We start from the raw sequence: 14,452 nt of genomic DNA, 5'->3' as shown, positions 1-14,452 counted from the left end.
AAGGAGGAAGAGGAAGAGAGGAGAGAGAGAGAGAGAGAAAGAGAGAGAGAGAAAGAGAGAGAGGAGAAGGAGGAGGAGGAGGAGGAGGAGGGGGTAGAAACCCCCATTTAATTTTTGCTACATTTATTTTTTCTACTGTCTATCAGATATACTTCAAAATTGTTAGCATAGTTTACTAGGCAACTTATAATATGGTTCTAACAGCTTTTTATATTTTGCTTAGAGTTCTCTCTCTCTCTCTCTCTCTCTCTCTCTCTCTCTCTCTCTCTCTCTCTCTCTTAATATCCTACATATTTTTAACATACTACACCATACTAGATCAGCTGGCTTTATATGTGTTAAAGAGGCAGAGGAAAAAAATCCATTCTATTAATGATATTGAATTGTAAACTATAAATCTATATACTACAAACACTGATAGGGCTGGGTTTGTTAGAAATACCTTCAATCTGAGCACTCTGAAGGCAGAGACAAATCGTGTGTGTGTGTGTGTGTGTGTGTGTGTGTGTGTGTGTGTTTGTTCATGGTCAGCCTGACTCACATAGTTAATTCCAAAAAGAGCTATATAATGAGACCCTGATTCAAACAAAACAGAAGAAACAAACAAATGAAAAAGAACTGAACAAACCAACCAAAGGAAAGAAACGTCAATACTTACATATGTGATAATGTTGATCTTATACCACACTGACCTCATGTTCTGTACTAGCTAATGAACAAGAAGCATGTAATGAATCTTTAGGTGACTATAGGGAGATCTTAGTTCCATCAAAAGAAAAAAATTCACTTGAATCTATTTTTCTATAACAAAACAAAACAAAAACAGAAAAAGGATCAGTTCAGCTTAATGAAAACTTCACAACTAAAAATCAATACTAATTATGATTTAATTCTCAGAGGGAAAAAATTGTGTGTGCATAAACATATAGGTAGAAGTACATTCATAACAGAAATTATCAAAAGCAGCATACACAAATAAAATTTCAGTTAAATACAAACTATTAAACATTGCTTTTGTCATTTCTTGAAAGAAGAGATTTAGTCGATTTGTTCCCTTCCATTTTTCCTTCCAATCACATGCTGCTTCAGTCACACCACTTTGACAAGCTATATTCATTATTGATTAAATAAAAGAAACCATGGTGTACTGATGCACTTCAGTCTGAGCCAGTATTTTTATTTAGAGAATGACCCCACACTTTATTCTGTGTAGACGTTCCTAGCAGGAAGTTCCTTATATAGTTTTTTTTTTTTTTTTAATAGTATATTGTCTATTGCCAAACATCTGTTTTAAGACAATCTTCTTTATTGCTCTTACTCCATCTGATTGCTTTATTTTGGTAGCAGAAGAAAAAAAGTAATTTTAAATGGCATCTATTGGAATTGGTCCCAAACTAATTAGTATTTTTCTCCTTGTCCATAAAAGATGTAAAACCAGATGTTTTTGTTACTCTGCCCTGATATGGCATATCTTTTTATTATGGAGTCAATTTGTTTAATCCATTTCATTTTCTTTTGCATTTAACTGATGTTGTTATCACTTGCAATCTTACAGAAGTGGCCTTAAAACATTTCCTCTTGGAACTTTTATGTTTTAACCACTATTAGCTTTCAGATCAGATATTCTATGGTGTGCAAAAACATGGAGAGATTATTCCCACTTAATTGATCAAGCATCTGCCGAGGAAGGACTTAAGGCTAGGTAGTGGAATCCAGGCACAAACACCAGCTCTGGGAAAAAAAATAACCTTGTAACAACAGAAAATTTCTTAAAGTGTTTCCTCATTATACAATGAAGGAGAAAGACTAGGTGACGTTTCAGTTCTCTAGACCCAAGGTGAGTATGACAGCTGTTGCCCATTTAGAGTGGGCGGTCATTAGAGGAAAATGTCCCCAAAATTAAAGGAGTTGAAGATGCATTTAGAAAGAGTGGAGGAAAAGTTGTCAAAAATACTAAGTAATATGTACCTCACTGGATTTCGATCTTAAACTACTAGAAAGGTTTACTGACATATTGATTTTCTTGGACCTTGGGATTTTCAGTTTTTAGGTACAGATACCAAGAAAAGTTTTCAGAGAGGATTAAATATAGCTGTATGTATGAAGCATAACACAACTGCCTGACATTCAGCAAATACTATTTATCATTATTATAGTGACTAAGAAACCAACAGATGGAGAAGGTGGCTACAGCGTTCCTTTCTAGGTTATCTTCTCTCTATGGGGCACTGGATGAGCTGAGAGACAAACAAAATATATCAAGGAGTCCTAGTAAGGAATGGCCAAACAGCCACATAAGAATGCAAGCAACAGTTAGGTCCAAGGGCTCATCATCCCCCAACAGAGGCTGAAAGCATCCTGGTGGTCCTGTGACCAAAGACTGCACCGGACATGCTGACTAAGCAGATGCTTAGACTACCCTGCTAGGAGTTTTTGTTGAAGACAGTGCCGTTAAAAATCATAACATGAATTTAACTTCAGTGTAAGAAATTGTACAAGTGTAAGCATGTAAGTTAATTACCTTTAATGCCGAAGACACAATTAACTTACATAGTAACATCTGGTAGGCCTATTTGCTTTTTCAAATTAGGATAATTAGAACTGACAGAATGCCTTTATTCTAATTTCCCATTCTTATCGCCCTTAGATTATTTGCAAGTTTGCTTTTTTGTTTTAGCAGGATTTTTTTCCCCTTTTCACTAATATCACAAATTTGTTTCATTTTAAATGACTGCAGCTGTAATCATCGTTGTAACACTGTTAATAAAAGTGATTTATATTACCTTGAAACTACATTATCAGTATCATATAATATTCATGAAACAGGATGAAAAATGAGTTTCTTGAAGAGTTTTTTATTAATTCAATCTACTATTCCTAGCACTTAAATCAGGACCCACAATACAATAGACAAGTTATTGACTTGAAAGAGTGAGTCAATCACTGTACGCAATTTAAAAACATACCTACTTTGACCTTATTTAAGGTATTTACTAATGTGAAAGTTAACTCAATTGCTAGCTTGATGAAATTTTGAATTCACAATTGAGATAAATGAGATATGGTTATGATTCTGCAGAAGCTTCTAGATTGGCTGGGTTAATTGAGGTCCAATGTCACACCATAAATGTGGGTCATGAGAACCATTGAGGCCAGGAAATGTGTGGGAATGTGCAAGACCCTGCAGGGAGAAGACCCCAAGAGACCACTGGATAAACCTGTGAAGGAGAAATCTAAATTACAGAATGAGACCCCATATGCTGGATGTGCCAGAACCAAGGGACATGCCCAGCAAAGAGCTGAAACATAGAAACGAGACAATTTAAAAGAAAGACTGAATGTGCTGTAGGAAGCAGAGTTGGGAGGGACAGTGATGCCCAAGGGATTCCAAATATTACGTGGAGCTTGGGGCGTCCTGCAGAGGAGAGAGAGAGAGAGGAAGGATCAGAGAAACCAAAGGGGTCAAGAACATGACAAGAGCATGGCTCACTGAATCAACTGAGGAGGACTAAAATGGGCTCACAGAAGAGATCAGGCTTGTATGGATCTGACTGAGGTTCTCTGTGTATATGTTATGGTATGTAGCTTAGTGTTCTTGTGAAACTCATAACAGTGGGAGCAGGGGCTGTCTCTGACTCTTTTGCTTGCCTTTAGGATCCTTTTCCTTCTACTGGATTGTCTTGGCCTGTTCTTTTCTAAGAGGAGGTTGTTGTTTGGGTCTGGGAGAAAGGGGTAGTATGAAGAGAGACTGGGTGGAAGGGATGGAGGGCAAACTGCAGTACCTACATAATATATAAGAGAATAAGTAAAAAGAAAAAGATTAAAATAAGATCTTTAAATTTGTATTTTATATATATTAGAATTCATCATTGTATAATTCATTGATATTTTTGGCCAAACCTTTTGAGTCAATATAACAGAAAGGATATTAGTGTTAGGATTCTTGAACATTCACTGCAATCTTGAGAAATTTACTTTAGCACTCCCTGACTGCATCTCTCCATCTACCCAGTGCCCATAATGTTATAATTATTTTGTTTAGTTCACTGAGTTCTTCCAAAGATCAAATTATTTCCTAATGGAAAGCTAGATGAGATGCTTAAGTTAAAATTACTCTAATATGCTTCCAGAGTTTATTTTCTTTATTTAGAACCAAGACACTAGAGTATGCCTCATCAAAATATGACTGTCAGAGAAAAGAAAGTGTTACTCTCAAATAATCCTGAAATGGTATAGTAATCATTGTGGGATGACTATTTTATGAAATAGTAGAGACAGAGAAAGCTTTAAAAGTGAAGATGTTACATTTATAAGAGAAGTTTGCTTTAAATAGGAAATCTGCAATTTACGATGATTCAACTCATAACTTTGTTTTGGTATTGTTAAAGATTGTCCCTTTGGACTTTTATCTTTTTCTGGGATAACTGTGTAGTATGATATTTTTTGTCTGATTCTCAGCAGACAGGGTTACAGCTGCCTATCAGCTAGACACTCATAAGAGGAATAATTTATTTGGTACTGTGTTGCTTGCCTACAATGTTCAGAGACTAGCTCTATTATATTCCTTTCTTACGATATTGTCAACTTGAGATGCTTATCAGGACTTAGCTTCACATAAGTCAAAGGTCATCAGTATGTTAAACTTTTACCTGCTTTATTTTAGCCTGTGTTTTTTTGTCATGGTACCCATGGAGAATTAAAATAGAGGAAAAGTACTGGCATACTTTTAAATTGAATTAAATAACTAAAAAATTATACTGATATTAAAAATGTTTCTCTAATGTATTAAAAATATTAGAAAATATGGTTTAATATCTGAGTAAAATAAAATAAAAATAAAAAATCTGTTTAAAATTTTATTTTCAGCACTGGGGAAATAGCTGTTAATAAAGTGTTTGCCCTGTGAGTATGCATTCAATCCTGAAAACCCATACAAAGATACTAGGTGTGGTTGTGTGTGCTTATAATCCCAGACTGAGAAAATGGAAGCAAGTTGATCCCTGTAGTTTGTTGGTCATTCTTACATTATTGGAAAACTCCTAGCTAATGACAAATCCTGTCTCATAGGCCATGGATGGCCTTTCTGGCGATGAGAACATGGATTATTCTCCCTTGATACACACACTAACACACTCACTCACAAACACACACACACCACACACACACACACACACACACACACTTTGAAAATGTATTTTCAAGTATTGTGATTAATTTCAGTTGTCAACTTGTTAAGATCTAGGATCGCCTGAAACAGGCTTTAGGGTATGCCTATGGAGGGTTGTTTTGATTAGGTTAATTGAAGTAGGAAGACCCACCCACTGTGGGCAGCACCATTTTTCAATATGAGAACATAGATAGCAAAGGATAAATAGAAGGTTGGCAGACTATTCATCATTCTCTGCCTCCTGGCTATGGATACATTATGGTCTCCTGTCTGAAGCTCCTGTTGACAAGATTCCTCTGTCATGATAGACTCTGCCCTTGAGCTGTGGGCCAAAATAGACTTTTACTCTTTTAAGTTGCTTTATCACAACAGGATTACACAATCAGGTTTATCACAACAAGATTCAAGTAACTAAGTCATTAATGTTCTTTGAATCAGTAAATACATTCATTTTTTTTTTAAAGTTGATAAGTGCAGTGGTTGCAATAAAATGGCTCCAAAGGCCATATGGATTGGTTCTGTCTTAGTAAGGTTTTCATTGCTGTGAAAAGACACCATGACCAAGACAACTCTTAAAAACAAAACGACAAAAAACCAACATTTAATTTGGGGCTGGCTTACAGTTTCAGAGGACCAGTCCATTATCATCATGGCAGGAAATATGGCAGCATCTAGTCAGACATGGTGCTGAAAGAAAGCTGAGAGTCAGACATCTTGATCCAAAGGCATCCAAAAGGACACTCTTCTGCAGGCAGCTAGGAGGAAGCTCTCTCTTCTATACTAGGTAGAGCTTAAGTACCAGGAGCCTTCAAAACCCACCCCAACAGTGACAGATTTCCTCCAACAAGGCCATACCTATTCGAACCAAGACACTTCCTTATAGTGCTCCTCCCTGTGAGCCAATCAGTCAGACACATTTGTCCATGGAGCCCAAATTTATTCAAATCAGTAAACACTGTTAGAAGGTGTGGCCTTGTTGGAGTATGGATAGCCTTGTTTGAAGAACTATGCCACTGTTGGGGTAGGCTTTGAAGTCTCCTATGCTCAAACTTTGCTGAGTGTGGCTCTGAGTCTTCTTCCTGTTGCCTGCAGATAAATATGTAGAACTCTGAGCACCATCTCCAGCACAATGTGTATCTGGATAATGCCAAGCTTCCCATCATGATGATAATGGATTAATCCTTTGAACTGTAAACCAGCCCCAATTAAATATTTTCCTTTATAATTGCTATGGTCCTGGTTTTTCTTGAAAGTAACAAAACCCAAACTAAGAAAATAAGGCAATATTTTCTTTCACATATAGCCTAAATTGTCCATTTCAGATAAGCACCATTCTATAAGATCTGTCATCATTCCCATCTGTGTCTAGAATAGTGCCTACATTTTTATTGGAATTATTGTGAGCATGTCAGAAATAGCTGCATATTTGTACTGTTTTTAAAAGCACTAACATAGCAAATGTTAAAAAAAAAAGAGAATAGTTATCAATCTAAATGCACTTAAAATAGACTCATTGCATACAGTATTAAATTAAAAAGTCATTGGCAACCCCACTGTTTAGAATTCACTTACAGATCTTTATTTCTCTTACATTTTCTTAAGCATTTGTTTTTCACATTTGTTCTTAGTTTTGCTAATGTTGATGATTTCATAGAGGATTTTAAAATTTATCATGTATATTGTCTCTTCTGTCCCCTTCCCCCAATTAATTAAAATTAGTAGTAGAATCAAACATGACTGGTTTTAAAAACAATCAATGAAATGGATCCTAATGATAGTCTGCTCTACTTATGGACCACTGCCTAGTCCAGTTCTCTTCAGAGAGGGTTCGGTTCCTCTGGCAGCAGAGGAGAGTTGGTGCAGAGACCCATAGACAGACATTGTGAAGAGAGAAAGTTTAAATTGGAGGTCTCTCTCCATTAAATCCTTCCCCTAGGAGATTGGGTAACATCTCTGCCCCCCAAAAAACAAAGTGGAGGAAAGATTGTAGGAGCCAGAGGAGACGAAGGACACCAGGAGAACATAGTCCACCAAATCAACTAAGCAGGGTACATGTGGACTCATAAAGACTAAAATTGCAATCACAAGGCCTGCATGTGTCCGCACCAGGTTCTTTGTGTATATGTTATGGCTATTAGCTTGGTGTTTTGTAGAACCCCAATAACTGGAGTAGGGGTATCTCTGACTCTTTTGCCTGTTCTTGATACTCTTCTCTTTCTCTTGAGTTGCCTTGATCTGAGGGCTTTTGACTTATTTTACTGCATCTGGTTTCATCCTGTTTGGCTGTCATGTCTTAGAGGCCTGTTCTTTTTGAAAAGGAAATAGAGGTGGAGTGGATCTGTGAGAGAGGGCAGGTAGAAGACCTAGAAAGAGTGGAGGGAGCAGAAACTGTGTTTGGAATGTATTATATTTTCAATTTTTTTTTTTAAATTAGAACAATAACGGAAAAGCTTCTAAACCAAGACAACAATTTGATCAAGTTCTGGTCTCTACGACTTCATTTAACTCCATCTCTTACAACTTGTCTCTTTCCAAATATAGTCACCTTGAGACAAGAGGTTCAACAAGTTAATTCCAAGTAGAATTAAATCTTTTCTATACTGTTGCTCCTCCCTTAATGATACTGTCTTAGTTAGGGTTTTACTGTTGTGAAGAAATCAAGGCAACTCTTATAAAGACAGCATTTAATTAGGGCTGAATTACAAATTCAGAGGTTTATTCCATTATCATCAATGCAGGAGCATAAAAGGATAGAGGCAGACATAGTATAGAAGGAGGTGAGATTTCTACATCATCTGAAGGCTTCTAGAAGACTGGCTCCTACATGGTTAGGAGCAGGGCCTTAATGCCTACTCCCACAGTGACACACCTACTCCAACAAGGCCACACCTCCTAATAATGCCACTCACTGGGCCAAGTGTATTCAAACCATCACTGGTATTTCTTCAATCTTCAAAACCAAAACTGAGCTGTTTTCTAGGGATCATTTAGAAGCTTCTAATGAAGACTTAGCCACACTATTTCCTGACCCTAGGAAGCTTGCCTATTATTCCTAGCTGATGTTCCCTAAAACAGTCATGTGCTTCCTTTGGTATTAAAAATATTTCTTCTAACTTCAGGTGGCTACTTCTAACAAAGAAGAACAAAGCGCATACATTTTTTTCAGAGTATAGCTACTACTCTGAGTTTGATTCCTGGACTGGTCATACATTTTTAGAATTTTTGGTAAAATATAATATAAAATATAATAATTTCCCAAATATTTCACTAAGTAAATAATCTTTAACAGGACAACTATGGCAATGTTTACCCTAAACCTCACAAAAATGGATCTTATACTAGCCAAATGTTTTGGTCAAGGTCATTGCAATTCTATCTGTAAGGTTCTGTTAATAAGTGGTTGCCATTAACTTTAAACTACAATAGTTTCATTTCATCAAAGATAATCTTATTTTGATAAAACTGTTAAATTCCAGTCAAAGAATTTGTTCAAGGCCCACTCAGAATACCCTTCAAGGTATTTGTTTACACAGGCCCCCATGGAGGCCAAAGTGGGTGTCATATCCCCTGAATGCTGAAGTTACAGGCATTTAGGAGCCACCTGTCATGGTTCTAGGAACTGAATTCTCTGGAATAGCAGTGAGTGCTCTGAAACCACTGAGCCATCTTGCCAGTCCTAGCTTATTAGTTAAAACAGTGAATTCTGATGATTATCACTTCACAATCTGTTTATTCAATGTCAAGTCTTGTCTCTACAAGACAAACAGCCATTTGTTTCTGACAACTGCCTTATTATTGGATGATATATCCTATTAGAGTCTAAAATGTCTCTTTGAAAAAATTACCATGTCATCTTATTTAGCCATTGATTAGGAAGCAAAGATGATACAATGCTTGTGTAGGTATATACTATGCTACAGATTCTTCTGAGAGTTTTCTAAGAGGGAAAGCCTCAGAGAAAGCCTTTCCTTAAATCTACCAGGTAAATCCAGACACATGGCTTCAATATCTGTCACACTGACCCCTGTGTTTTACACTATTCTTGAGGGAAAGATTCATTTATTTGTTTACCCATAGATGCATTCCTAGTGGCCTCTGGCTGAAAGTAACTATAGAATATAGAAACACTTGTACAATATGTTGGAGGATGTCTGACCTGAGGTCTAATACTAGGTCTTTCTCTTACTACATGTGTGTCTCGGTTGATTCCTTGCTACTCGCAATGGTACTTTTTTCCCCAACATGCAGAATGGAATGGAAAACATTTTTTTCCTTAGTTTAGGTTGACAGCAACTGAGATGAAGCTAAATAAATGAATGATGGTGATTCTTAAAAAACAAACAACCAAATCTTCCACAAAGAAATCAAATGAGTGGCTTCAAATTTAAGTAGACAAAGCAGAAGAGACTCAATTAAATAGACAATAAAATAATATATGACACAAAATATAAGAACAAAGCTATTTTAAATATTAAAGTGAAAGAGAGTAAATTAATAGATACAGGGATAAGATTTAACTTATACTTCACTGAAATCCAAGAAAAGAAAAAGGGAGTAAAAGAGGACAGCAGAGTTCATGGTACAGTAAGTTATCCTTCTCAAAACTTATCTTACCTACTAAGATATATATCTAATATCCCTATAGGCCAGAGATAAAGAAATATATATATATATATATATATATATATATATATATACTCGTGAGTGTGAGTATGTTGCTGTATTATTAGTAATAAAAAGAAATCTTAAAATTGGAAAATCAAAGATTACATTTAAAATAGCAGATACTGATCTAATAAAGAAATTATCACACAGTTTAAATTAAATATTTCAGGTTTCTTTCCATGGTTATGATAAAACACTGACCAAAATCCACTAGAGGAGGAAAGGGTTATTCTCCCAGGTTATAGTCTATTATCCAGGTAAGTCAGGACAGAAATTCACAAACCCACAGAGGAATGTTGTTTACTGTTTCATTTGTACTTCATGCTTAGCTAACATTCCTGTACATCTAGGCCCTCCTGACAGGGGATGGTGCCACCTAAAGTAATTGCTATGATTTGTGTCACAGACATGGCCATAGGACAATTTGAGGGACACAATTCAACTGAGGCTCCCTCCTTCATATGACCCTAGATTCTGTCATGTTGACAATAACAATTAAGCAGAACAGAAACCCAAATAAGTCAAACATCTTAAAATGCTAGAAACAATAACCAATTCCCTTGAGAACTGAAAAACAATATACATTTATACTTGCTGTATTAAACAACAAAAAATAACACTTCACTTGAATTTATTATATAAAAAAAGGTTATAAAAATATTATAAGCATGAAACAAATGAAAAGATTTTCAAAGTCAAAAGTTAGTTCTCTGTAGGAAAGAAATATACAATCAGAATTGGAATTTGAAACAGATTATCATTATAGATTTTATCAATTATAAAATGACTTTTAAATACCTACTTATATAGGTATTTGATGGTACTGTTTAAATATGGTTTTTCTCACCAAAATTCATATTGAAACTTAGTCTCCAATATAATACTATGAACTGAAACCACTAAGGAATGACTAGGCCAATTAATGTAATTCAGACTTTTGTATTTTATTCTTGGTTATTTGAATACACAAACAGAAAGACAATAAACATGATTAATATCATTTCCATTTGAATTGTGGCTTTTACATTTTTTTCTGAGACAGGGTTTCTCTGAGTAGTCTTGGCTGTCTTGAAACTCACTTTGTAGACTAGGCTGCCCTGGAACTCAGAGATCCCCTGCCTCTGCCTCTCAAGTGCTGGGATTAAAAGCATGAGCCACCACTACCCAGCTGAACTGTGGCTCTTAATGTGGAAACCAAAAGCAATTGAGCATTGAAAGCATCCTCAGCTCAAACAGAATTGGGAAACATTTTTTAATAGGGGAGAAAAGAAACACTGATCAAAGAGAAATAAAGCAGGTATTTTGTTTATAATCATTGAAATTAAAAGAATATTTTTATAAAAGAATAGAGTAAGATATATTGCTAGCTGTAATAGATAGTACCCATAAAGTACACAATAGAAAAATGATCATAATGCCAAAGAAGAAAAGAAAGCATTCAAATGTCAATAAACATAATAATAGGCTTTCAGCCCCTGGAGAAAGGAGAGTTGAAATTACAGAATGACACAACAGCAAATCTACCTAGGCATCTTGACCAGAAACTTGGAAAGGAAGAAGATTTTCATATGGGAAGATAGTGCCTCAGACTTGACAGATGTGGATCTCTGTTCATAGCTACTATGTGTTTGATGTATATGTACAATCACTAATGCCCTTGCTGTTTTTTTTGGACAATTGACCTTGTGCTGTGGTAATAGCTACATGCCCTAGATTTTAGGGAAATCAGAACAGAAATGGTGTACTGGATGAACCCTCACTTTCTGTGAAAGCATGATCCTAAGCAGAATTTGGCTACACTCTCACTGACAAACACTGATGATCAGGGCTAGGTTTCCCTCCTGTGTGATCTACTTTCCTTACAACAGGAAAGATAGTAATTCTGCCTTCTGGGGCTAAAAATGAGTGCTGAGTGCATGAAGAGTTCAGAACCCTCTCATCTAATTTGTTGGCCAAACAGCTCCACTGAGTGGAGAAAGCTTCATTCAAAGATTTAAAATTCTTTCAGAAGCTGTGGGAAATTCAACTCAGACTGCATCAAAATCATTCACAACACAAACTTTTTTTTTTTTTTTTTTTTTTTGGAGAGAGGAAATTGCTTGCAAAGATCAAGGGTCCTCTCCACAGCAGATCTCTACTGTGTACTATAGTGCAAGGTCATTAAGAAGATGGACGTCTGTACATTGCCATCCACTGAGTTTGTTGTCTTAATTCTCAGTACTTGCCCTGTAGAGAGTTTATTATTTATTTCCTTTCAAAGTTCATCATTAGAACACATAAGAAATGAAACGGTGTAAATTTTTAGACAAACATAACACAAAGGAGCCTTATGAGTCTACTAGACTTCTAGACCTTTAATAAATGGCCCTGTGACTAGTTTGGTGAGGTTTAGGGGCATATGTTATTCAGACAAGCTTTGAGTATTATGTGGTGGGTTTTTAACTCTATAAAATGACTGGTTCACTTGGTAAATGATGTAAGCATCTAATGGCACTGTTTCCACTTGACATCACTGTTGGGAGCCGACCTTTAGCAGAAAGCAGCTAGAAAGCAGCTATTCACATGCTAGGCATGCCTCCAAGGCTTACATCATATCCCCGTGCCTACAAGGGGCATGGCAAAAGTGTATAAATACCCTAGATTTCCCTTCAAATAAAGAGACTTGATCAGAGACTTGATCAGAATATCTGTCTTGTCTCCATTCCTTGCGTCTCTTCTCTTCATCCTCACTCTCTCTCCCTCTAGACCCTGACCCGAAGACCTGAAGACCTGAGTGGCAGTTTGAAGCCAGGCAGAGCGGAGCAGGCTGTGACATAGTAACTAACCAGGCTTTTTAAGTTTTTTGTCTCAAGCCAGATAGAGCGGAGCCAGTTGCAACACATCACATGTATCCCTTTTAGTCATTCTCAATGACATTCAGTGTCTTCAACCAACACCAGCTTCTTCATCTTCTAGTTACTAGTAAATTGGGTCTTACTAGGATTAGAGCAACTGGGGTTCTCCCAGAAACAAAGTTTCTGTACAAGGAGAAAAATGTTGAAAGCTTGCCTTGATAATAGACAGGCAGAAAAATATAAACAATTTCACAAACTTATTTTGTTGTAATTAAAGGACATTTTACTGTATATTTATTTCAGCAAGTTATATACAACTAATTACAAGAAAAAAATATATATGTATATATCATCTCAACAATTTTTAAAGAATAGAGAAGAATAGCATACACAGAAAGTGAAACTATTTCTGTCAAGCTGAAGAGTAGGGTAGAATGAAAAAATATTATATGAAATGACAATGTATTACCTTTTACTGTTATTTTCATAATAGCATGGAAGAAAGACAAAATATCAGCTGATGAACAAAGGGGTTACAAGCAGAAATAAGGGGAAAGAATTAAGGAATTTGAGTAATTTGGGGGTTTAATAGGCTAATGTCTGCTGCTAACTACTAAGAAATATGACCCCAAAAGCTGTTCAGAACAAAAAGTATAGTCACCTCATTTGAAAGAGATGTTTGTAGCTGGGAAATTCTGAAGCCAATCTATCTTCATGCTTCCCAATTAGTCTAGCTATGTTTACTTTAGCCATCAACAAATTATGCCTATGAGAATTTTTTATATAAACTTTGAGAAAGTACAAAAAAATCAAATGAATCCACAGTCAATGTTAATGAAAGTTACTTATCTTGCTTTTAACTTGTCCAGCTCCTATAGATATGGCTCTTTCACTAGATGGGGTCAGGTTGGGTTATAAATGGGGCTCTCATTTTTATAGTTCTTCTCTTGAGAGTCAGAAAGCCATTATTTTAATCAAATATTTATATAAAACTTGTCAAGCAGAATGTGGACTGAATGTAGGTAGTCTGTGATGAAGTTAAATTAACTTTGTGTCACCAGAAAATGTACAACCTACCAAAGTCAACACTGATGGATGAGACCACAAGATGAGTGGGAAGAATCTGTTATAAAGTAGCAACTCTACAACTCCCGTGCTGCAGCCTCTAAAAGATTCTCAAAGCTACAGTGAAGTTATGACTCTACCTGCTTGGGATAAATTGGAATGCCTGTCAAGTTTATTTGTTGCTAGGAAGCATTAGGTGAGCTCAGATAACCTCAAGCTCTTGTAAAAATATTACTTCCACCTCATCTTAAGGTGTGCTACCTAAGAGTAGAAATCAAAAACCAAAAGCAAAGAACAATGAGAAAATTATGAAGCCTTTTTATAATTATGAAGGACATTTTTATTGAACCTGAAAATAAATGACTACAGATAGACCTGAAATGTCATAACATCTCTGGTTATCAAAAAGGTCATGTTCAGCTCAGTTGCCACTATCATAGCAGTACTTGGGTTCAAGACAAAGTAAAGACCAAAGGTCTTTTTCCTGATCACTCCCCCTAATTTTTATTGTGATACATTATATGTTCAAGAGAACATAAAGATGTATTTTTTGTATAATAAGAAAATTTTGTTTTTACTAGTAGATTAACTGTTAAGAAGGCAATAAAATTGATCATAAAAATTTTTGTTCAGTACAAGATAAAAGTCATACCCAGTGGGAATAATTCTGTAGGTTTTAGGGGTGTGAGAATTAGGTTGGAGTATGGGGGTAACAAACTAA

Source organism: Arvicanthis niloticus, chromosome 15 (genome assembly GCF_011762505.2).
Source record: "Arvicanthis niloticus isolate mArvNil1 chromosome 15, mArvNil1.pat.X, whole genome shotgun sequence".
In the NCBI taxonomy this organism is placed as follows: domain Eukaryota; kingdom Metazoa; phylum Chordata; class Mammalia; order Rodentia; family Muridae; genus Arvicanthis; species Arvicanthis niloticus.
This window is presented reverse-complemented; position numbering follows the sequence as displayed.